A 25,455-nucleotide genomic window follows, 5' to 3' on the forward strand; every position below is an offset into this window, starting at 1 on the left:
CGATTCGATTCAATTCGATTCTACGATGCATTGCGATGCATCAAAATTCTACTGCACACAACAAATTGTGTTCAAATTTTTCATCAGTCATGATGCAATACAAGCAGTCAGATATAGAATAACAGATTGTATTGGCTGCTGTGTGTATATTATCAGTCTCCTGTATCTTTGACATAAATGTTATTAAATAAAATAAAATTGAATGGTACAGGGTATTGGATATGACATTTTCAAACCTGAAAAAGAAAACATAAATCACTGCTTTCAGTGCTTTGAATGAGAAATGTTTCTCTTCTCTCTGCTTTAGAACCATTTGAAATTAAATAGAGCAATAACAGCCAACTTTTTCCAGCAGTGACTGCAGCACATGTGATACAATCTGCCAATCCTCGCTAATATAATGTGCCGTTATGGTTACATAGGACTCTGTTGCGACTGAAGTCCAGGCGTCACTTGTAATGGCTACACGACTGGCTTTACACATTGATTCCATTACCTTTGCTTTGGCTTCTTTGTACAATGCGGGAAGCGCAGAATCAGTGAAGGTAGGTCTTTTCGGTAGCTTACACCGGGGCTCAATTGTTTTAAGCATGTGGTGAAACCCCGCATTTTCTACCACAGAATGGGGATCCTATTCCTATCCCTAATAGATCCTTCGCTATGAAACATGCCACCGATCGTGTGATCCTCTTTGCTCTCTCGGAGTTGTGTGGCAACGTTAACACTAGCGACTCGTCAATTCTTGGCTAGGATGTGTCGACTTTTTGTGTTGTTGTTGTTAAAGCCAACTCAGGATGCCAACGATCAACATGGTTCGTGAAGTTAGTTGTATTGCCAACGTGCTTGATTTTAGTGTGGCAGGTTTTACACACCGCGTAAGTCTTGTCTAGTTTCCCATTAACTTCGTAAAATCCGAAATGTGCCCAGATGTCCGCTTTCCAAGCTTTGGGTGTGTTTTTAATTACCCGTCTATCGCGGTCATCTCCCTCCGCCTCAGCCATCTTGATTGTTGTTGTTATGCCCCAGAAGTAATTGAAACTTCACAACTTTATTGTCCACTCAAGGCCAGAAAATAAACAGTGACATAATCGATTATGGCACTTTGCCGTATCGATGCTGAATCGTGCATGCCCCGCATTGCGATGCATTGCCGAATCGATTATTGTTGACACCACTACTGGTTTAGTTGTAGAACACCTGTCTATGTAGCAGGACTGACATCTTACTGTTTTTGCAGTAATATGTTTTTATCTGTTATCAAAATGTGTATTCACCTTGTATTTTCCTTTTGCATCCCTTTTGTGAAAATAAGAAAAATCTATGAGGAGACGTACTGTCTGATGCATGTTTGAATGTGTATCAATAAAAACAGAATAAAAAATCAAATGAAAGCAAAAACATTGAACATTGTGCAGCATTTAGTATATAAATCTAATAGCCTTCCTGATTGCATGTATGCTACAACTTGTGCCTTCAGTGTATGAAGTGTAAAACAGTACATAGACTGACTTGAAAAACGACCAATGGGTGTGTATGAAACCTGCAGGTAAACATGTCTGAGGCAATATGAGCACGCTGAAGTACATGAAGCATGTCTTTAATCTAATAATAGAGAAAGCAACTGATGACAAGCACCCTTTATAACAATATAAGCTTCCACGAACAAGTCTCATTCAAACGCTATCGTGTGAACACACTCACTCTAAACACTTATCAGGGTGTTGTAGAATAATGTTCTTACTACTTGCAGATAAATATAATAAGAATGTAAAAGGCTTCCATAAGAGATCAAGTGTGTTTTGGTGTATGCTTATTGCACAGAGTTGTATGCTGTCATAGAGACGGTAGTTACAAGCTCTCTGGGCGAGACACATCTGCATTCCCCGAACAAAGGAAACTCTGACGCACAGAAGGTTTAGCTTAAGCCATAACTACTGTATAGAGTAGTTAAAGGTCATGAGTCTCGAGCAAAGTACATGGAGTAATAATAAAAAGTGAAACCGGAGCAGAATGTACCGCTTCACGTGAGAGCAAATGAGGACGAGACATAACACAGTGGCCCCTACCCTGGCATGTATTGTGTGAAGACAAGAGTCCCTGTGCTGGGGAAGAAGAGGGAGCCCACGAAAGAAAGTATAAGAGGTGAGGGGAAGAATAGATTGGGGCTCACAAGGTCTGACAGTCTAGAGATACATACGTTTGTTGCTAAGGAAACTTAGTCTCTGCGTGCTTTGTGATCCCACAGATCTGTGTATTGAAACTCTGATGCTTGACTGATTAAACGAATGCATTTGACTTTATCTTATCGTCTTATTTTGCTCTTGCTTAGGATCAATGTAATACCAATTTAACAAATGCGCGGGGATATATAGGTCTTTTATTGGAGTCAGACACAATGTCCCAAAAGGGGACACAGAGGAGGGAATCTGCAACAGTGTGTATGTGTACATGTACAAAAACTGCGTATATTTTCCCCTGCAGTGATTGTGGTACAGCTCTAAAATCTTTTTCTGTTCTGTTTTCCAGTCCACGTAAAGCATCTGCATTTTTTCTATCTAGTTGTGTGTTATTTGGGGTCGGGGAGACGATACATCACCCAACATATGGGAGGTACATGGGGGGTGAGCACACATTCAGATGTAGACATTTGCTGCATGTGAAAACAAATAAACACGGGCACGCTTGTATGACCACCTACATCTACTCTTTACTCTCTTTCTTTGTCCTTGTCTTGTTTATTTTAATTCCCCCCTCTTCTTTAAATTATCCTCCTCTAGCTTCTTTCTTCAATCTATCTCCAAACCTTTTTCTCCATCCTCCTCGTCTTCCCTCTCTTGCTAGCCATTCCCCAGAGAGATTAGCCAAAAGACCAATTTGCTTCCTGATTTTCACTTCTCAAGTCCCTAATTGGCTTGAGGGGATCTGGGGGAATTTATAGAGGGGCGGAGCTCAAAAGAAACCAGACTCCCAGCTAAAAGTGGACACAAATTATAGCAAAGAACTGACTTAATAAAGCCTCCAATCTGTAACTACAGCATGATGCCCTGTCACCCCATTACTGGCATTGTTTACACTTTGCTTTATTGAATTTAAAGGAACACGCCGACTTATTGGGACTTTAGCTTATTCACCGTAACCCCCAGAGTTAGATAAGTCCATGTCCAGGTCACATGAGACACAGCCATCTTCTAACTGTATATAAACTGGGAACTATATTCTCAGAAAGGCGAAGCATTTCTACTCTCTGCTTGGGGCTTCTCAGGTGCTGCAAGCATATCACTCCGCCCAAGTAGCAGAAGTAGCACTGCTTCGCCTTGCCTTTGTGTTCCTCTTGAGTTTGTACAATCAATGTGTAATATAAACTATTATATAACAAGAAAGACAAGCAATCTGTTCTGACTCTGCTTACAATTCCCTTAAAGCATGGAAAAGTCTATGACTTTGATTACTGGGTCAAACTCTTGTTATGATAAAATGAGACAGAGATCTCCTGTTTGTCGAATCCTACTTGTCAGTATACACTGTACTGGGTATTATTCAGAAGTATCATACAGCATATCAGTTATTAAATTAAGAATACAAAGTCCAAGTGCAATACAAACTCTTATTATAGTACAAATCACATTGAATTTACTGTATTTATCTTACTTATTTGAAACTGTGTTGTTGGCTGTTTGTTTGATTAAGTTAATTTTGTGTTTGTTATATTTTTCCTGTATTTTATTGCACTAATCAGGAGTACCGCTCCAAATTTCATTGTATTCTGTACAATTACAATAAAGGCTTTCTATTCCATTCTATTCTATTCAAAACCAAGTATATGCTTGATTAGCTGCCATTGAGCTGTGAAACAGGAACTAATGCACACACTGCCATACAGAACAAAGGCTACCAAGAGGGATAAAGGGAACAAAAAACAATAAAACATGGACAGCAAAAGTGCCACATTGGTCAGTGACGACAGTGAGTGTGAGTGAGACATTGCAATAAGTCCTTTTCATTTGTCTCAAATAGTTCAATACACTGCTATTCATTAAATTTGACAGTCTATATGTAATGTAAACACATTTTTTATGTTAAAAATAAAGCATTCTTTTTTCATCACTGAATATGGAGCAACTCTAATCTCAGTTATTTCCTATGCACATACAATACACATATATGGGAGTAAATATATACTGGGCCCAATGTGTTTATATTGTTATATTATGCCTTATAAGCAGTATTTCTAAACATGTTTACTTCCTCATGCTTTTAAAATTTTCCTGAGATGGATAGAGAGCTCTGATATAGGATCCCTCTCCATATATTCTAAGTTGTGCTGGGCTGTCTAATTGTTATTGCTAAACCTGATTCACAGCTGCAATGTGTATATTCAAGGAGAAAACATGACTCAGAGAATAATTACTTGCGTACTACTTCAAACCACCATATGTCAAAAAAAAACATTTGAAGAAAGTTAGAAGCAACTACCACTTACCAACATCAAACTTTTGACGGGTCATTATGCTTACAGTACCCTTTCTTTTTCCCTCTTTTCCTTCTTTTCCTGCCTACCACGTGAAGTCTATTCATTTAAATGAAGATTTTGGAAGGTGCTTCTTTCCCTGTCACAGCATACTACGAGTAAATACTTTGGTATAGTATTAGTGGCCTCATCGGGAACAGAACTATAGCCCTGGGCAGTTATGCACTACCTACAGTGTTGAGTTAAACACAAGAACCATTCTCGATGTCCTCCATCTTTACTGTGTTATTTCCATTTATCCTCCTGTATTCATCTCTATATATTTCCAGGCTGACATTTTCTCCTAATGAGATATGTTGCTGTGAAGGAGCCTGTTTGAGTAGGCAGTGGGTGATAGGCAAGCTCTTGCAGCAGCAGGAAAATACACCAATGCAATGCCATTTAACACTATAAGCAGCATATTGTGCTTAGATCGAAATGCGAACCAATTTTGCTTTCTACCTCCCTTTCTCTGAAATGTCAATGTGCACTTTCGCTCTTTTGGCTAATGGTTGACAAACTGAGACTTGATGACTGACTGCAAGGTGGGGAGAACCAGGTCACTGTAATCTGACCTTCGTGTGATGTTGCACTATTTAAAGGTCGACCACAGACTATGAAACATGGGAAACTTTCAGAGGCAATACAATTCTCTTTTGCAGAAGTGTAGAAGACTGTCTGCTGCCCACGCTATTTTAGCTTTATGTTGGAAACAGACAGCAGGAAAGTTAAGAAGGAAGAAAGACACTTACAGCTGTTTTAATCATCTCAAATCAGTCAAGACAAGTCCAAGTCCAGTCTGAAGCCTGTCAGAGCAAGTCCAATGCAACAGTGCCGACAGTGTTGTTGTCATTACTTAGAATTCCTCATAGAAACTACGCACTATTAGCCTGGATGCCAGCCGAACTTAGCCCCGCCCACAACATTTGAGGTCGGGAAGTTCGGTCTGGACTTGATCCGTTGTGGAGCAACTATTCAATTCAATTCAATTCAATTTTATTTATAGTATCAAATCATAACAAGAGTTATCTCGAGACACTTTACAGACAGAGTAGGTCTAGACCACACTCTATAAAGCCCCAACAATTCCACTATGCTCCAACCAGAGCTGTTCGGAGCAATCAAATTGTCAGGGCGGGCTTTATACAATGATGGACAGATGATCAACAGTAACGTAATCAACCACTTCACCAAAGAGCGCTTGGGTTGAATTCGGAGAATTGAGATGTGTAGATTCGGCCATTGCGAGCTGTTGCAGAAACAAGCCCAGCGTGAAGCAATAAAGCAAAAGCTGTCAGATAAATGTAGTGCAGTAAACATTACATTTCCCTCTGAGGTGTAGTGGAGTACAAGTATGAAGTAGCAGCAGGGGCGATTCTAGGATCAGACCTTTAGGGAGGCTCAGCCCCTAATGAGAATGTGACATGGATATAATGCATGCAAAAGTGTTAATCTGCGCCATGAAATTACCAACTTCTTCACAACTGTACTCCTGCTCTCTCTCTGACAGATAGAGACTCAGCCAAAGGGCCAAAATTATAAGGTATTCTCATGTAAACTATTTATGTCAGCACAAACATTTTTGTCAATAGCCAGTGTATCCCACCATAATGGTTATTATATTGCCAGATTCCAGACAATCCCACTTACTTATATATATCCCACTTACAAATATGAATATATATTTCTACTGGTATGCTTCCTAGTGACATTGATGCAAAAATATGAAGAAAAAACTATTCCACCTGTGTGTGCATGGTTATACACTCACCTAAAGGATTATTAGGAACACCTGTACGATTTCTCGTTAATGCAATTATCTAATCAACCAATCACAAAGCAGCTGCTTCAATGCATTTAGGGGTGTCGTCCAGGTCTAGACAATCTCCTGAACTCCAAACTTAATGTCAGAATGGGAAAGAAAGGTGATCTAAGCAATTTTGAGTGTGGCATGGTTGTTGGTGCCAGACGGGCTGGTCTGAGTATTTCAAACTCTGCACAGTTATTGGGATTTTCACACACAACCATTTCTAGGGTTTACAAAGAATGGTCTGAAAAAGGAAAAACATCCAGTATGCTGCAGTCCTGGGGGGGCGAAAATGCCTTGTTGATGCTAGAGGTCAGAGGAGAATGGGCCGACTGATTCACAGCTGATCAAAGATCAACTTTGACTCAAATAACCACTCGTTATAACTGAGGTATGCAGCAAAGCATTTGTGAAGCCACAACACGAACAACTTTAAGGCGGATGGCAAGACCCACCGGGTACCACTTATCTCCACTAAAAATAGGAAAATGAAGCTACAATTTGCACAAGCTCACCAAAATTGGACAGTTGAAGACTGTAAAAATGTTGCCTGGTCTGATGAGTCTCGATTTCTGTTGAGACAATCAGATGGTAGAGTCAGAATTTGGCGTAAACAGAATGAGAACATGGATCTGTCATGCCTTGTTACCACTGGGCAGGCTGGTGGTGGCGTAATGGTGTGGGGGATGTTTTCTTGGCACACTTAAGTTCCCTTAGTACCAATCGTTTAAATGCCACAGCCTACCTGAGCATTGTTCTGACCATGTCCATCCCTTTATGACCACCATGTACCCATCCTCTGATGGCTACTTCCAGCAGGATAATGCATCATGTCACAAAGCTTGAATCATTTCAAATTGGTTTCTTGAACATGACGATGAGTTCACTGTACTAAAATGGCCCCCACAGTCACCAATAGAACATCTTTGGGATGTGGTGGAACGGGAGCTTCGTGCCCTGGATGTGTATCCCACAAATCTCCATCAACTGCAAGATTCATCAATCAATCAAGATTCAATATGGGCCAACATTTCTAAAGAATGCTTCCAGCACCTTGTTGAATCAATGCCACGAGGAATTAAGGCAGTTCTGAAGGCGAAACGGGGTCAAACACGGTATTAGTAGGGTGTTCCTAATAATCCTTTAGGTGAGTGTAATTCTGAAGTGCAAAATAGTTCAGGCTACAGCACAAATATTTCCATCCATTGATAAGAATAATCAAGTATAACCTCTGAATTTCATTTCAAAGTGCACCAGATTGATGCATTTAAACGTTAAAATAGACAACATTTTCTTACAGGGGGCTTGTACCCCAGTGCAGCTCTAGGTCTAGTTACGCCCCTGGGGCAGTGTCCCTGTTTTAAGTTTTACAAAGATAAAAACATTACCTTATTTGCATAAAGCGCTTTTGACCGCGTTGACTGGCCCATGACATCACGATGGACATGCGCACTAGCAACAGTTTGTTTGTGTTGTTGTTGTTCATGAGCTTCTCTCGTGTCTCTTACAAGAGGCAAACTCATAAACTCGCAGTTTCATTGTATAAAATATTCACTAACGTTAAACATTGTGTTTTCGTTGTTCCTGATCATTTACATACTTAGCTAAATAAACGATGGATGTATTTAGACAACCAAGGAGATGTAATTATGTTGTGCTACTAGCTAGCTACTAGCTAGTGCTAGCTACTAAGGTTAGCCTGCAGTTTCGTGAACAGAGCTTCTCTTAATAACATCCATGGCTCCATCTCTCATCCACGTTACAGGCTTTACAGCATAGTTAATATTTTACTTAATAGAACACATTATTAGCATTATCCATTATTACAGCTAGCAAAAGGACCTCGGGAGAACAGTCATATGAGCATGCGCAGTGCAGTCTGCTCGCGTCCATTATGCACGTTCATAAGGCCTAGTTTAATAACTCTGGATTTGGCTACTAGTAAATGTTAAAAACGTTAAAAACGTGACGTTTTAAACAAGGACCCTTTAAGTGTTCGGGCTGGTAAGTTGATGTACACAAAAAAAAATTATCCGCTGAAATATAGAAGTTTCTTTCGTCATGCAAAGTCTATGTGAAAAGTCTTTCTGGGCCATGGGGTGCAGTACCACCCTTATACGCTAAGCCCATGGTGGCTTTAAGACATGGCGCTCTTCCTAGGGGCTTGTTTTGAGCACTCTCATTGGAATGTACGGGGCTTCCCGCCAAACACTGTATCCAGTTCTCTTAATACATCCATGGTCTCAGCTCGACTCAAACCAGCTGATGGTGTCGCTGCGACTCAGCTGTTCAAGTCCGCCCGAAAGCAAGGTAACGTCATATGGTCGAGATAGAGAGTGACTGAAGAGGGAGAGCGGCGTCAGAACAAAGCAGTGAATCAGAGAAATAAAACGTGTTTTTGCCGATTCATCACTAGAAATGCAATTGTAGCAAGCATCTCACTATCACTAACACTACCCACATTCATATTTACACAAAACAAATGATATATCCAGCTACAAAAAAGTCTAAAAGTCGGAAGTTAGGACGGAAGTGCAAAGAGTGGTTGCTATGGAGACGATAAACCATCTCGTCTCATCGGTGTTGGTGTTGAGTTCTGTTTACAGTTGAGTTGAGTTCCGCTGCTCTGATTGGTTGTAGGTCTATCCAATTGAGTGCAGAGGCATTTTCTTTCCTGGTTCGGTTGAAACACGCCCCATAATCAAAGTCAAATCTCAAGTCTCATGTCTGTTAAGTCAAGTTTCACTGAATTCAGGTTGGTTCAGCTAAGCTAGAATAAACATGAGAGTGGTATCTCAAGGTTAAGGTTCCTTTTTTTGTCTCCCATAAGAAAAGTGGTCTTGGAGTAAGGGAAAAAATGTATTTATTGAATGTATTTACATTCAATAAATACACAAATAAAATCACATTGGTGTAATACCAGGTCAGCTGGGATTGAATTAGATCACGTCAGTAAACCTTTACTGACTACAACTAAATTACACACTCCATGATGCCATGGGAACTTAATTCTTTTAGTATGGAAACAAAATGACGAGCACAACTGTTTCAAATCATCAATGCTAGTATGAATGTGGTCTATTTAACTTTTTAACTTGTCATTGCACCAACCGAGCCCATTCTGTACCCAGCTTTAGGCATACTAAGTGGAATGCTGTCATTTGTTTTCCCTTTCTAGGCACAATTCTTTAGAAAATCACTGTCTGTTCTTAAAAGCACACTGGTATTAGCACTTTAAGAAAACTGAGTGAAAAAAAGCTACACTTTTCTTGCTGTCCTGCATCTACTTTGCTTACATTTTCTTTCTCTCACATCCCTTTCTTTCCATTTCCGCACACCCTCTAAGCCTCGCTACCTTTCAGTCTCATCACATCCCTCTATCTTTCCCTATGATTTTCTCTCCATCTGTCTTTCTTTCATTCTATTTCTCTCCTGCTCAGCTGAGAAATACTGTAAAGTGACCTAAAAAAACAGCACTCCTGCTAAGAGGGGAAAAAACAAACTGTGCTGCAAGTTACTTCAACTTGAAATATATATTTCAACCACTTCAAGTGTCTCCACCCAGCTCTGTCAAGCTCTCTATGAAACCCATTTCTCACCATGTTTCTCTCTCTCCACCCCTCTTAATATCTCTCATTATTTTCTCTTTTATTTCTCTTCCTCCATCTTTATCTCTTTTAAACCTAATCTCACAATCTTTCTTTCTCCCCCCCGTGGACTCTCTATCTGGAGGAACAATTTAAAAAAGGGTATCAGTAAAAACATGTTTCTTATGAATGATGTTCACCTCTTTCACACCAACAGACAGTATGTCAGCGTTGTCCTAGGATTGTTGCAGCCCCATTAAATGTTGGAACTAAATGAATTCTTACTGCAGATGCATCATAGTTTTGTACCAAACCGATACTAAGACAAGAAGTCATATTTTTGAACAATTCTGCAAAACCTGGGTTTACATTCTATGAAGATTTTAGATGTTCAGTTCCACCATTTCTTAATTAATTATTCCATAGTATATTAATGCTAGCTAACAGCTACAACATGGTTAAGGTATCGTTAACGGGGCACTACACTCCATACACAAAAAGAGCAGTTTACTAGTGATGGGAGTACTACCCAGACAGTTAACACTGTTGTTTAATGGCTTTCTGTTTGACAAGTCTGTAAAAAATAACCCTGATGATGTCATAGTTTTATATACAGTATGTGTTACATTGTTGATGATGCACCTTACTAGAGTGGCTCTACAATTTCATTGTACTCAAATGCAATGACAATAAAGGCATTCAATTCAAAAGACATTTAAAAGGCACTGATAATATCAAGAGTTGTATTGCTGCTTCGACTTTTATCTCTCGTGCAAGTTCCTCAACTTTATGGAAGTGCAATGGGTAAAGAAGAAACATCTGTCTTTTCTTTCTAAACACATTATACAATACTGCTTGATGAGGCACTGGAGCCATCCTTAACATAACCCCTCCCCTACTATATAAAAACTATGTTACTACTATCTTTAGAGCGCAGAGCATCAGCGCAGAGCATCAGCGCAGAGCATCAACGCCGAGCATTCCATTCACCCCGTGTGAACAGCTGGTTTGCTACGTTCCACAAGCTCTCTTAGCTCTTTCAGTCTAAAAATACAACAATAAACAACTCTGTTAAATGGCACAATCATAAACACAGTCTGTTGATGTGCAGCGGCTCTTTCTTCGTCTCAGAGCCATCAGCAGACACCGCCCTAGCGTCTTAGAGCAGAGAATACTGCTTATTTTTCACAATTTTGAAACCTATTTCAAACTTAGCTTCAAACTTCACATTTTTTCATTCAAATTTGGCTGGGTGGTTAAAAACACATTTTTCTGTAGTGTGACGAACTCAGAACACATTTATTTTTGCTTTACCAGGACATGGTCTCCTTTATTTGTTATATTCCTATCCAACTCATCGACCTCCACATCTTTCAATTTTGCTAACACTACAAAAGCAACAGAAACATTTGGCCCACACATTAACATAATAAATAGCAGCAATTGAACGACTTCTTTTTTTTTTTTTTACTGAAGTGCAGTTGACCACGAAGATGACTTAAAAGGGAAAACTAAAGCTGGGCAGACACTATGCGTTTTTCTTTTTTTAAATCTCCTACATTGTGTTAACTCGCACTATACTTTTAACTGGCATTTTAGACTTGCCAAACCTAGGTGACATATGTGCCCATGCTGAATGTAATTATGGAACGCCCGGAAGTCCAATACATTTTATTCAAACAAGATGGCTACTTCCTTAACAATGTTCACAAAAAGAGAGAAATGCAGCAACTTTGTGTAATTCTACTAGAAATAGTAAAAAGAAAGTAAGACGATATATGGAGAAATATGGAGGCACATGAGAGGTATTGACATTCAGTTCCATATCAGCTCAGTCTGAGTCAGACAGCCACAATATATGGGGGAAAATCGGACCCTGAAAGCCATATTTGATAGTAACGGCAGTTAATCAGGCGTCGTGACCCCCTTATACTGCACTTCAAACAACAACCGACCTGACCAAAATGTTCCCCTGATTTAAAATGAATCATGGGTGACCAAATTGTGGTTAAAATCTGTACAGGGTGTTTGGTTTAAGGAACTGCACAAAACTGCACGAAAACTCTCAGCTCCTCCTAGCCTGCAGACACACCTTTAAATGTAAAGACAAAAAAGGAAAAGGCAGTGAATCTCAGTAACAGGTCAGTAATATGGCTCGGAAACTTGCGCGGCAAACATACTGTAAATCCTATGCAGACAAACCAAGCTTTCCTGAACACTGTCTTGAAATGAGAAATCACACTATATCTATCCAGGGATGTTTAACTGAGAATGTCTGCTCTTTTGCAGAGACACCCTGTTTCACACAGTAACACAAATTCTAACTTGGGACCTGGCTGTCACAAACACTTGACAGTGGCTGTGAAGGGAGTAGAATCATGCCACAGTCATTATCCCCATGGGGATTTTCAGTGTCTGTCCGACCACATAAACAAGAATACTTGAAACCTGAGCCATATTAATGTCAAGCACTCCAAAATAAACTCACATAAGACTCCTGGCTCACAATCAATACAAATTCACTATGGTGGAAGAAGAATTCAGAACATTTGCTCAAATAAAATTAAACACCACACTGTACAAATACTCAATTACAAGTAAAAGTCCTGCATCATTCTTCATAATTTTTATGCATTTCTCTAATTGGAATAATTTGTAATGAGACAATGACATAAAAATTCAACTATTATTCATTTTACTGTTGACCTCTTGACATTCTCCTAACGAGACATAATAACGAAAATTTCGGTGCCTGACTTTTTCTTTTTCAGAAGCATCGCTGCACGGGACGCTAAGTTACCGTTAGCTAGTAGTTGGATTAAACACAATGGTTAAAATGCTGACAGTTTACGTTAAGCGGTGTAAAGTGTGACTGTATTTCCCTGTAGAGGATTCCAACACCGGGACGTAACAGTCTGACTGCAGCTGCCGTTGTCGGGAAAAACAACACAGACGGTGCGTTTACTTGAAACTCGCCAGCCTTGTGGTGCATTTTAAGTTATTGTAAAATACCCTTTTTCCATCTGGTGCTTGTTTTTGTCGTTTACCAGCAATTCACTGGTGAAATAAGTAATTGTTATAAATTATTGTTATTACATTATTAATCAATCATTTAATTTTTACCATATGGCCTTAGCAATAAACAAGCCGTCTTTAACTCGTCGTCGTTTTGTGCTCCTTTTTTATATTTTATTTTATATACATTATATATATATATATATATATATATATATATATATATATATATATATATATATATATATATATATATATATATATATATCGGTTCAGGCACCGTTTAGGCACCGGCACCGTTTTAAAAGTATAGCCAAATCTTTTGTATTACTAGAACAGGCTGTTCTGATATTTTGTACAGTTTTCTCCAACTCCTCCTGCTTTGCCTCTCCCCACTCTTCCCTCTCATTGTTGTCACTGCCAGCACAAATCACCTATACTGATGACAGCAGCTGATCAATAAGCTGCTAGTCCTGGTCACGCTTGTCAAGTCAATTTCCCACTAATGAATCCAGTTCTAAGGCAATCTTCTTTGATGAACTATCCAAAGTTGTTTATTGTGCACTTCAAGCATTGCTGTTGTACTGTTGTAAACGGGTTACACTAAGAGAAACTCATGATGATGCATCTTGAGTTTCCAGAGCCCATTTCCTTGTTTTCTTGGCTATTTTTCTAGTTCTGTGGCCAAATGTAGACAACGTCCCATCCCATCAGAATATTAACAGCAAAACATGGATGGAGTTTGATGGCACTTTTAGCAATTTTTCAGCAATCTAAAACATCAGTGGTAAATGTCAGGTTTTGCTGTCAGCCTCTCAGAATCAAAGAAGCAAGGGCTCCTTTCTAGATTAATCATTTTGAACTGATATTCCATAGACATACAGGGGGAAGTCCATCTTAAGAAAAGTGGATACGGCAGCACAAGGTAATTTCAGCTCGATGATGATTGTATTGAAGTTTAACATTTTACATGTTGTGCACTGTTTAGTATATATTTATGGAGGAAATGGAAAGAACTTTGAGAGCACTACACTCCTTGACCATTTTTGGATCAACTTATAGCTGTGAGTCAGCTTTCTCCGCTATGAACATTATTAAAACCAAGTAACGTTCCAGGCTCCTACTGTACACACACGTGCATGAGAATGGCAGGGCAATCACAGGCCAATTTATCTCTAGGATACAAAGTTGAAACAAATTTATAATATAAATAAATAAGGAGAAACGGGGCTGCTAAAAGCTCTTTTTGAACTTTGAAATAGACACATTTTATTTATTTAATTCAGAAGATTGTCTTGTTTTCTTTTACTTGAATTTTAGGCCATAAGTTCATTGTGCTAGGATAAATTTTGTGGTTATTTATTTTCTTTCCATACAAGTGCTATACAAGTTCAATGTTTCTGTATGTTAAAAGTATCCTTCTTTGAAAATGGACAATACATATTGAAATGATATTGATAGACATAAGGGAAGGCTTAAGGACGCAATGTAGACATTATGAGGTTCGGACCTTTGCTGGGAGGAAATTTTAGTAACTGGACTACTTTAAATTTTAAGTGAATATTCCTGCTGAACTGTATAACGTCTACAGTTCCATTCTGGCCATGTTGCATGTCTCTCTTACCTTGTTTCCTGCCTGTATCTACACTTTTACTATCTAATGTATCCCTTGTAATGCTCCCTGTGTCACTACAATGTGAATTTTACCAACTTTCTTTGCAAGGAGGATGGATTATATCAACATGGCCCGGCGAAGAAGCCTACTAACGTTACATTAGACACAAAGTTTTGTTTTGACAACTTGTAAATGAACGTTAACTTGTTAATAGCAATCAGCTGTTAAATCGGTGCTGATCAGATCCGTGTATCCCGGATCTGGTCGTCTTCGAGTCCAACATTTTTTGGTTCTGCATGGGTCCAGGTCCCAGCTTTCAAATAATAGACGGGTCCGGTTCAATTCTGGGTAGTACATTGTCTTAGTCTTTTGGGGTTTGGGGTTTGGTTTGCACAAATCTTTGGACCCATGAAGACCTCTACTCAGTAGGTGTGAGGGGTGCAGCTGTTCTTCATGCCAGACAGGCCCCATCAGCAATTTGGGAACATAACAAATATTTTCAACAATACTACAATATTATGCACCACTATGCACCATGCATGCGGCCATAAACAGCAACATTGCTTGTTCGAGTCTGGCTAGGGAGCTTTGTTGCTTGTCATTCCCCATCTTTCTTTCTCCCCATTTCTTGTCATCTCTACTGTCAAAAAAGGCATACAAATGCACATACGCAAAAAGCTACGAAATAACAACATTACGAGTTATGGTTAGCTTAATTATACCTTGGTATAGACTGATAAAAACACTTAGCATTTGTCCAGTTTCTGTCGGTTTATGGCTATTCATGTCATATGAGGCCCATTTACAGTGTAATTGAGTAATGTGCATAATAAATGATGTCTTTGTGAGCTCTTTGTGATTCCAGAGAAGATAAACCACCAGGTTTAGTGCTGCATGACTTGTGGTCAGTCCCAGAGATTTCCCCACTTGATCCAATTGATGAAGTCAATTTGAGAAACACTTTCTTGTACTTTTCCAGTTCAGGTTTACAACACCACACAACACTGAGCGTAATACATGCACACACAGCAAGGGGACTTGTGCAGCAGCTCCAGGACCTTTGCATTTCCAGGCTGCACAATGCATCTAAATGATGACAATATTAAACTTCTGCACCACAATACACAAGAGGCTGTAGATTTCACAGTAGCAGTTTACAGTGGGTTGCATTCTGGTGCTCTAATTAGTGCATTTACCCATGAAAAACCATTGCATGCACAGAATATCACTGAGCTTGTACTGAATAAAAAATCCCTCCAATGCAATTGCATTTGGGGATTTCTGATCTTGTGTTAGTATTACAACTCAGAATCAACAAGGGTTTCATAGATTGAATTTTTTTTTTTTATATCATTGTAAGAGAACAAACTGTACATCAAGTTTTAAGTATTTTAGGAATAGCTGGAATTAGAAGTTCACTCCAGGAATAAAGCCAGAAATTACCAAAGAGTGTGAAAATGATCACAGCTATCGTGAGACTTTATATATGAAAGTGTTGATGAAGTGTAGACACACACACACTCACAGTGGCCCTGTCACTCTCTTTCACTTTATCTCCCCTGTGCTTCCTCCCACTTGTTCTGTCTTACAAACAAAGACAAACACACTGCAGGGGTGTTCTCAGTGGGAAACCGAGTATTGAGTGCCCTCTTTTCCTATCTCTTCCTCTCGCTCTCACACAGACACACACAGACACACACACACACACACACACACTTTGCTGGGGCGATCTCCATTGGGATGATTGAACTCTCCTCCAGCCCTCTTTCTCTCACCCCTGCCATGACCTTATAATGATCTTCTACGCTGAACCACGCAAACACATGTGCGTACACACACACACACACACACACACACACACACACACACAAACAGTCTCTCTAAATTCCCACACTGGGTCTGTAATGATCTGCCACGCACTCCATGCTCTGAATCTTTTAACAGTCCACTTCTCCACTTATTCTCAATGGAGCGCTCTGCATGTAGAAAAAGGCAAAGGTACAAGACTGTGTATAAACGATATAGACTTCGGTGGTAGCAGCTCACTAGCTGTTCGCAGGGTTCGTGGGTGTGGTAGACATTTCCATGTTAACAGCATGTGTAATACTTCTCCATGACATCACGAATAAAACATGTTTTTCTTAAAACAAGGTTGATTTCATACAGACTTGTGACTTCTACAGAGGCATAAACCATTGTCTCATAGCTCGTGGTAAGTCTACCTTGGATGGTTTAGACTTATGGAGAAAATGAATGGGATTTTCACTTCCGGAACCACACTGTTGAGCTCTATTGGGATTGGTTGGTTAATTAAAAAGATAAATACAAAGTAAAATACATTTTATTTTATGAAGGGATTGGTGGTAAAGGAAAAAAAAATGCTTTGTTTTTTTTCCAGATGATTGGATGTTAAAGGGAAAGTATTATTACATTCTACTTTTTATTTAGCTAACAATATTATCTACTGATGTATTCAGTGATATTTTCTGAAACATTTTACTACATTTCAGCCACTGCCTGCATTCCCATGATGCCTTGAGCTGCAATTCAATGGAGCATCCCATCGAATAAATTAATGAATAGGGGCGGACTTCTTGTCACACAGAAAAGTGTAAGACTTAAAATGTTTTGCATATTTTAATAGACATTTTATAAAAAATACAAGCTCACTTAGTATCGTTTCAAAAGCACTGAACAGTTTATACAAGAACCAAAGATGAAACTTGAGTGCTTCTGAAATGATAAGTGAGCTTTAGCATTTGAAAATGTAAATTTTTGTATGCATGTCCATGTGAGTGTTGCTGCATTTCCTGCTGCAGTTGTGTCTGTGTGTGGTGATCATGTCTGTGTGTGTGCAGAGATGCATTAGAGCCATGCAAAGGCAGCCCCACTAAGTCCCAGGCATTCCCTGGACATCTCTAAGTGGATTTCTTAGAGCCACAGCCTGGCAGCAAGACCTATTACTGATATAGATGTACTGTAATAAGGCAGAGATGCTCACATACTCAAACACACACACACAAAAAGGGAGTGTATCTCTACTATCAGCAGCACATAACAAGCAATCTGCATGCAAGGAAAACAACCGTTGCTGTGGTGAAGTTAACAACGGTCCGTGTAAAGCTTATCAGTTAAATTTTCTAAGCACAAACGGATATTTGGAAAAACAGAAAAATGGGTTCAAATATCAAATTTTTTAATTTTTTCCACCTTGACAAATTAAAAAATTGGATCTTTAAACTGTTTTTCCAATTTTCTGTTATTATTCATTGGATCAGAAATTTAGAAAATTACAAAATTGCGTCTGGGCTCCAATTATTCAATACTGCAATGATATTCTCTCCCTCGTTCCGCCTAGCTCCGCCCCGCCCCGCCCCCCACTCGAGCACAGCAGCTAGACCTAAAGACAGAATGAGAATGGACGAAGTGTTGGAAGTCGAATATCCCAAAACATTCAGCATTCACCGAGAGGTGAAACGCTTGTCAATATCCAGCACAGACTTGAATCAAGATCGCCTAGTGTCTATATTTAAAGTGTCATCTTCCGCCCATACACAGGACCACTCAGAGGCGGAGTGGCAATCGGGAGAGTCGAGACTTTTTCCGGTGGGCCGGTATTGTTTCGAGGCCGCGAGGACCGGTCTGATAATAGTTATACATTGCAAGTTGTTAGCAACATCATCCGCTGCCCGCTGGTCAAACTGTGCAGCCTCTGCCCCGAGTCTTCTTGAATGCCCGTCTAAACACATCCAGACACACCCAATCGTTGGTAACTAGGTGGAACGAGGGAGAGAATATCATTGCAGTATTGAATAATTGGAGCCCAGACCAATTTTGTAAGAAAATTGGAGAAACAGGTTAAAGATCCATTTTTTTTATTTGTCAAGGCGGAAAAAAATGAAAAATTGGATATTTGAACCCATTTTTCTGTTTTTCCAAATGTCCGTTTGTGCTTAGAAAATTGAACTGATAAGCGTTACATGGACCAACAACAGATCAAGAGTAACTATAGTAAACTCATGTATGTACTGGCAGTATAAACATGTGTATGAATCTCAGAAGAAGAGAAGAAACAGAGTTCACAATCAGTCAACAGGATTTCATAATCTCTTCATCTCATTTTTCTTCCTTTGTCTATTTTTGCTCTCCATCCCTTTCTCTGCACAAATGCTTGTAATCAGAGATATTGACTGGCTGATTGATGGCCACTTTCATGTCTAAAATCAGCCACACATACACACACGGCAATAAAGAGAGATGCACACAAACACACAGAAACTCCATTGTCCTCCTGTCATCTCCCCCTCTCTCAGACAGATCATTATCTGCCAGTAGATGGCTCTGTAACAGGAAGGAACCCAACACTCAAAGGGCAGGAAATGAAGAAGTGGTTCAGCCTATCAAGCTCCTTAGGAGACTACAGGATAAGAGGGGGTGTGTATCGCCCTATCAGTGTCTCTGGGGAAAGTCATGTAACCAAAGAGGCAGGAAGTGGGATTTTAATAAAGTCACGCCCAGCCTGTCAGATATATGCCCCGAGGAAGTGCACCAGGTTTTGAAGCCAACTTGACATGGTGGCAAAACGGGTGGAATTACAATTTCTGTGTCCGTCAGATGATGCTATGGGGCCCAAAAATACTTTTTCCCAAAGACACGTATCAGTGGATAGTTTTTTTTTGGATCATCACGACCCCAGCTAAATGACTTGTTTCACTATCAGAATTTGATCAATTCAGTCTGATAACATTTGGAGAGTCTAGAATAGCAGGATGACGATTAAATAATTTGATCCCCATTCAAGTTAGCCGAAGTACTAAACCGGAAGTAGCCAGCTTGGCCAGCGAAAGTCTCTAGTGCCTCTGCTCTATGGGCCTCATAGTGCGTAAGTAAAAGTAAGTGTAAGTCTGTGCTGACCTTAGACTTCCTTACTATCTACCACTACCATTTTAACTACAAACTTCATATACTGTTGGATTTATTTCTTACTTGTGGAACTCTTTATCTATGTAAACAGAAACTCTCTGACCTGTGTAATATTTCTTTTAACCAAAATGACTCTAACAATAAAACAAATATAGTCTTATTTTAAACCTAAGAGATACATTTAATGCCATGGTACAAAAAATCCTTCTGCAGAAACACAGATAGATAATATGTTCAATTTGACAGAGGCTTTTACCTGAAGGACCTTAAAGTGCCATATATAAGCCAACCAATTGTCTTATTTTTTTATTTTTATTTTAAATTTTTTTTTTTTACAGATAATTTTTTTGGGCATTTGACATGAAAAGAGAGAGAGAGGGAGAATGACATGCAGCAAAGGGCCGCAGATCAAACCCGCGGCCGCTGGGTCGAGGAGTAAACCTCTATATATGGGCACATGCTCTACCAGGTGAGCTACCCAGGTGCCCACCAATTGTCTTTTTGAATCAATTCATTTCTCAAGGGCCACTGTGCCATTCTATTAAATTTATATCAGCATTGACTTTCTGTCACCACTGAAGGCAATATAACCCACCTATATCAGCAGTCAAACTGAATCAATACCTGGAGAAAAGATCTGCTGCATCTGCATGGACCAGCATATTATTGGTCTTTTTGCATATAAAATCAACCTGAATTCTTGGTTATATTATCTGAAGAGGAGAGGACACTGACCCTCCACTTTGTATCAAAAAGAAGAGTACGTGCTCTGCGTACTGCTGCCTGTCGCCCTTCCTTCCCTGCTTCCTCTTTACAGGTATGCATGCACACATGCTGCACACACTCACACCCACCACAACAAGTACAAACTGACTGAAATGACAATGAACCTCTTATGCCCTTGTCAATCGACCAGTCAACATGAAATCAATACACAATCAGATTATATTAGGAGGGCTCGGTGTAATATCTGGACCCCGATCAGACTGAGTGACAATCACTCTAGAATAATCTTCAGAATTCATTCGTTCACAATGCTAGTTTTATATTCACTGCAAACTGAAGGAAAGCAGATCTTGTCTAGAAATTCCCAGCGACCCAGGCTAATCTCTGTATGGTATCTGTTTGCAATGAGGATTTCGTTCCAAGCTGCTGAATCACGACAAGCACCGGCCCGGCTCAATCTACCACACAGGAATGAAATAAGGAAGATTATCATCTGTTTCTGTTGAACGCTGGGCGAAGGGCATCATATATAATGTATATTTACTATAGAACTGTTGTTGTCATCCACACCATGTTAGAGTTACTGCAGAAAAGCACAAAGAAGTCACTTGCAAAGACATGCAAGTGTAATGCCTTTATTTGTTTCACATTTAAAAATGTAATGTAACAAGAAAAGAGGAAATTCAGAAGGGAAAATGTAACTGTTACTTTGGAAAATTGTAAGCTTCACAAAGCATAACCCTATTATTTAGTTCCCTGTATACGTATCCAGGTTTATGATGATTGCCAGTTTTTTTGTCAGGATACTCAAAAACCTGATCCAAAATGGGATAGTAGTGTGCATGTAATTGTAACTGACAAACAAACTCACTTAGTGAGAAGGTGTTAAACATATCCGACTGTAAATGTTAAATGAGTCAAAGCCAAAGTACGAAGCCCCAAAGTGTTCAATATTAAATAAATAAACAATACATTATGATATAAACAATCATATAAATAAATACAGACAGAATGTATGATATAACCATGAAGTTATGAAGAAATAATCCAATGCATTTTCAAAAGTCAAATCTTAGATCATCAGTTTACAAAAGGGCACAAAGTCTTTATCTGTCAATCAAGGCAAATGGGGCAGAGTTAGTTATGCGATTGGCTGGTTGCTCAAAGCAACAGCCAATCACAAATCTGGCTTTGCTCTGTTTGTCTTGATTGACAGATAAAGACTGTCGAATAAAAACTGAAAAATAAATTTAAAAAAACTGCTGGAATTATATTAAAATCTAATAATCAGAATCAGTTTTCAGTGGCCAAGTAAGTGTGAACATAAACGCAGAATTTGACTCCGGCCTTTTGTTGCTCTCTAAGTACATACACAGAAATACGACTTAAAACAAGGCCAACAAAGCTGAACAAAACATAAACACAAAAATATACATAAACTTCTTGATACTATGTACAGATATACAGTAAGTAGTAGTTTGTCTATAAAAAGTGTATATATACATATGCACATACATATGCATACACATGCGTTCATACATACACACGTAAACAAACAGCTCGAAAACTTTTTTTTACATATATTTTGTTTTTATTTATACTTTAAACCACACTGTTGAAGAGCTGCTAAACAGATTTGCATTCTACTCTGAGCACAATGAAAATAACGATCTATCTATCTATGATGATTAGGGGTGTAACGGTACGTGTATTCGTACTGGACCGTTTCGGTACAGGGCTTTCAGTACGGTGCGCATGTGCACCGAATGCAATCTTTTGTGTGCGGAACATAGGTCAATTTTCGTGTTTCCACACGAACATATTAAGTGGCGGAAGTCTCCGCGTTCAGTGCAAATCCCGCCCTGCAGCTGATTCTAAAGTTTTCATTGGTCATGTCAATATGTCAATCACTGTACAGATTGCCTACACCAAACACTGATCTCTAAACCTACCCGCCGTCACTGTAACCTAAACCAATGAAATCGACTGCAGGGCGGGATTTCCGCTGAAGTGGTTTGGGGAAAAAAATAATAATCACACACCGCGTGCTGTACAACAACACGGCACGCTTTAGCCCAGCTTCTCGCTAGAGTGTGAACATCACTACTACAAGGGAAAAAACGACCGTAATTCAAACGCAGCTCCCGTTTAAACAGATCTTTGCTGGTAATTCCAATCGGGCCAACGCAATAACGAGCAATTGGTGTTTTTATAGCAGCTGATCTATGACCATACTCGGTTGTTGACAAGCTGGGATTGATAATGCTGCACTGTAATCCATAGTTATTTATTTATATTTTTCATTATATTTTATTATGTGATATTGGTTTGAGACTGAGAATATTTTATTTAGTGGAGAACTTTGCAGCAGTATTTTATTTCTTATTCTTTTTTTATTTTATATATATATATATATATATATATATATATATATATATATATATATATATATATATATATATATATATTAATAATATATATTATTTATTATATTTTATTAAAAAGTGTTTAAAAAAGTATAAACAAATTGTTAAAAAAAAGTTTATAGTAATAAACAACCTGCAGTTTAATGTTTGCATTTCTTTCCCTTACTGTACCGAAAATGAACCGAACCGTGACTTTAAAACCGAGGTACGTACCGAACCGTGATTTTTGTGTACCGTTACACTCCTAATGATGATTGTTGATTTATCATCTAATAACATCAGAAGCTTCGTCCATTATGTTTACAGTCTATGAAGTGTATCGTGATAGCACTGTAGTTTATTGCTGCTGCTTGATTTTCTTTTGTTTCCATTCAAATGTGCTATCTGGCACATGCACGTCGATACAAAAGGGAAAAAGGGAAAATCTACGATTTTTCATATATTATTTTAATGATGTCTTTGCAATATTGCTCTTTAGTTTCATGCCTGTGTAAGACACTGAATTGAAAATAAATTGAACATGCTGGTTGGAAGGAAGGTCCGCATTTAGCACAGTTATTAATTAGGCAATAAGCTTGCAGGAAAAGCAAAACCAACGTCTGTCTTTATCAGGTGAATTTTCTGATTCAAACAGATGCTGCCGTCTAAATCAAATAGAGATAGGGCACTTCTTCCTTTGCAGTCATATCCTCCTTATGCTAACCACACCTATTATGGTGATCATGAGACATCATCATAATATATTCAGACTGATAAAGTCCAATCTTGTCACAGGACAGTATCCTCCTGTCAGTTTTGAGGCTAGACTCTACGTGTTTGTGTGTGTGTGTGTGTGTGTGTGTGTGTGTGTGTGTGTGTGTGTGTGTGTGTGTGTTCGGACAGATATTTAGAAATGATGTTCGGGTTCGGGTCGGTCTCGGTCACATCAGCGCGATAAGGCATTTGTTGTAAAATGGTGCTGTGGCTCCTTTAAGAGAGCTCAGTGCGTGTGTGGGTGTGTGTGTGTGTGTGTGTGTGTGTGTGTGTGTGTGTGTGGAAAGTGGGCAGAAGAGAGATAGAGAAAGAGGAAGCAGACGTGTAGATGCGACTGGAGCAGAGTTGGTGGAATAAGTTTAAGTTTTGTACACATTGTGTGCTGTGTCCGAAATGAACCCCAGACTGAAAAAACACAAAACAAACACAAAGGAACATTGTGAATGCTGGCCAGGGGGCTAAAAGCATCATCTTTAATAGGAAAAGCAATGTGAATAGTACTGAGTGATGCAGATGGGGCTACTTGTACTACACGCACACATACACACACCCTTAAATAGACAAATGGACATACTGATGCACACAGGTGCATAGACACAAAAAAACACGCAGACACACACACACACACACACACACACACACACACACACACACATAGTGCGTCTCACTATCATTGTGGGGACCCATCATTGACATAATGCATTCCCTAGCCCCTTACCCTAACCTTAACCATCACAACTAAATGCCTAACCTTAACATTTACCCTCACCCTAACCATAACCTAATTCTAACCCTAATCCTAAAACTGAGTCTTAACCCTCAAACAGCCCTTTAAAGTTGTGGGGTCCAGCATTTTGGCCCCACAAAGCTGTCCGGACCCCACAAGTATACTGTATTCCCGGTTTTTGGACCCCACGAATGTAGTTAAACAAGAACACACACACACACACACACACACATTGATGTGGACATCACTAGAGCAGACAGAATATGGATGAACCTGGATCACACTGAGAGACACCAAAGTAATGCTAGCAGGCCATATTTGGCCATAAAATATCCTCTGAAAACTTCCTGCAGCATGAGATTTTCAACGTTTTCAATCTGTTGATATGTTTCCTCCTTCAGCAATCTACATCAACCAGTTTGGACAGGTCTTAATAGAAAATCATGGCGGACCACAAAAATAACCAATTTACCATCAAGAGCCCAGAGTCAGAACTCACATACACAAACGTTCAGTGCTGCTTACATGTCAACTGACATTTCAGCTGCCTGCATGGACTTGAAATTTCAACTTCTTTTCGTGCTTATACTTCAGCTTGCTTTTACCAATTACATGTCAACTGAAACTTTAACTAATCTTGAGATTTTACTGCTTAAATGCCTGCTCGCTTACATACCAACTGACAACTTCAATGCATTTCAATGCATTTTTAACTATTTCTGGCACTTTAACTTCAACTGTCAATTGCTTTAATGATTTACATTTCAATTGCTTGCATTTCTTACCACTTAAATGACAGATCAACTGTTTTATCTCTTAGACTTTAACTAACAGTTTCAGTGCTGACTCTGCAAACCAAATTTCAGCTGCTTTCACATCTTACTAATCAGCTGGCAGTTCACCTGCTTCCTCTTCTTTCTTTTAGTGTTTGCATACACACTGACAGTTCAACTGCCTACGGGGCATGAACTAGAAATTGAAGTGTTCAACTGCTTTCAGTGATCACACTTTACTTAACACATTAACTCCTTTCAATGCTTACACTTTTACTGACAATTTTAGTACTTCAATTTAAATTGACATTTGAACTGCTTAATGATCTCCAACTTAAACTACAACATCTCACGTTACATTTATAAATTACAGTTTGCACTGGCAATTTTCAGCATAAGCAAGCACAAATAGCCTTTTCTAGTGGTAAGTTATTTTGACAATAATGATTTTATCTTTCGATATCTCCATTCTCTACTGTCTGATACAGACAGTAATTGCAACGGTAATTTGATTAGAATAGAGGCCAAAAAAACATAAAAGTGATGGAATGGTTGGAAAATTCCACATTCATTAGAGAAAATGTAGACCATAAAAT

At 39.1% G+C, this 25,455-nt stretch overlaps 1 protein-coding gene and 1 long non-coding RNA gene across 21 annotated transcripts in view; both read right to left on the reverse strand.

Annotated features, from left to right (window-relative positions):
- Positions 1–25,455, reverse strand: part of dmd (dystrophin) — a 458,768-nt gene that overhangs the window by 371,252 nt on the left and 62,061 nt on the right. The window lies entirely within an intron of this gene.
- Positions 1,104–25,142, reverse strand: LOC116044620. Its single transcript, XR_004103722.1, has 4 exons — positions 25,131–25,142; positions 16,248–16,251; positions 9,289–9,299; positions 1,104–1,177 (listed from the first exon to the last, which is right to left on the reverse strand). It is a non-coding gene; the product is annotated as an uncharacterized LOC116044620 (long non-coding RNA).

Source organism: Sander lucioperca, chromosome 24 (assembly GCF_008315115.2).
Source record: "Sander lucioperca isolate FBNREF2018 chromosome 24, SLUC_FBN_1.2, whole genome shotgun sequence".
Lineage (NCBI taxonomy): Eukaryota > Metazoa > Chordata > Actinopteri > Perciformes > Percidae > Sander > Sander lucioperca.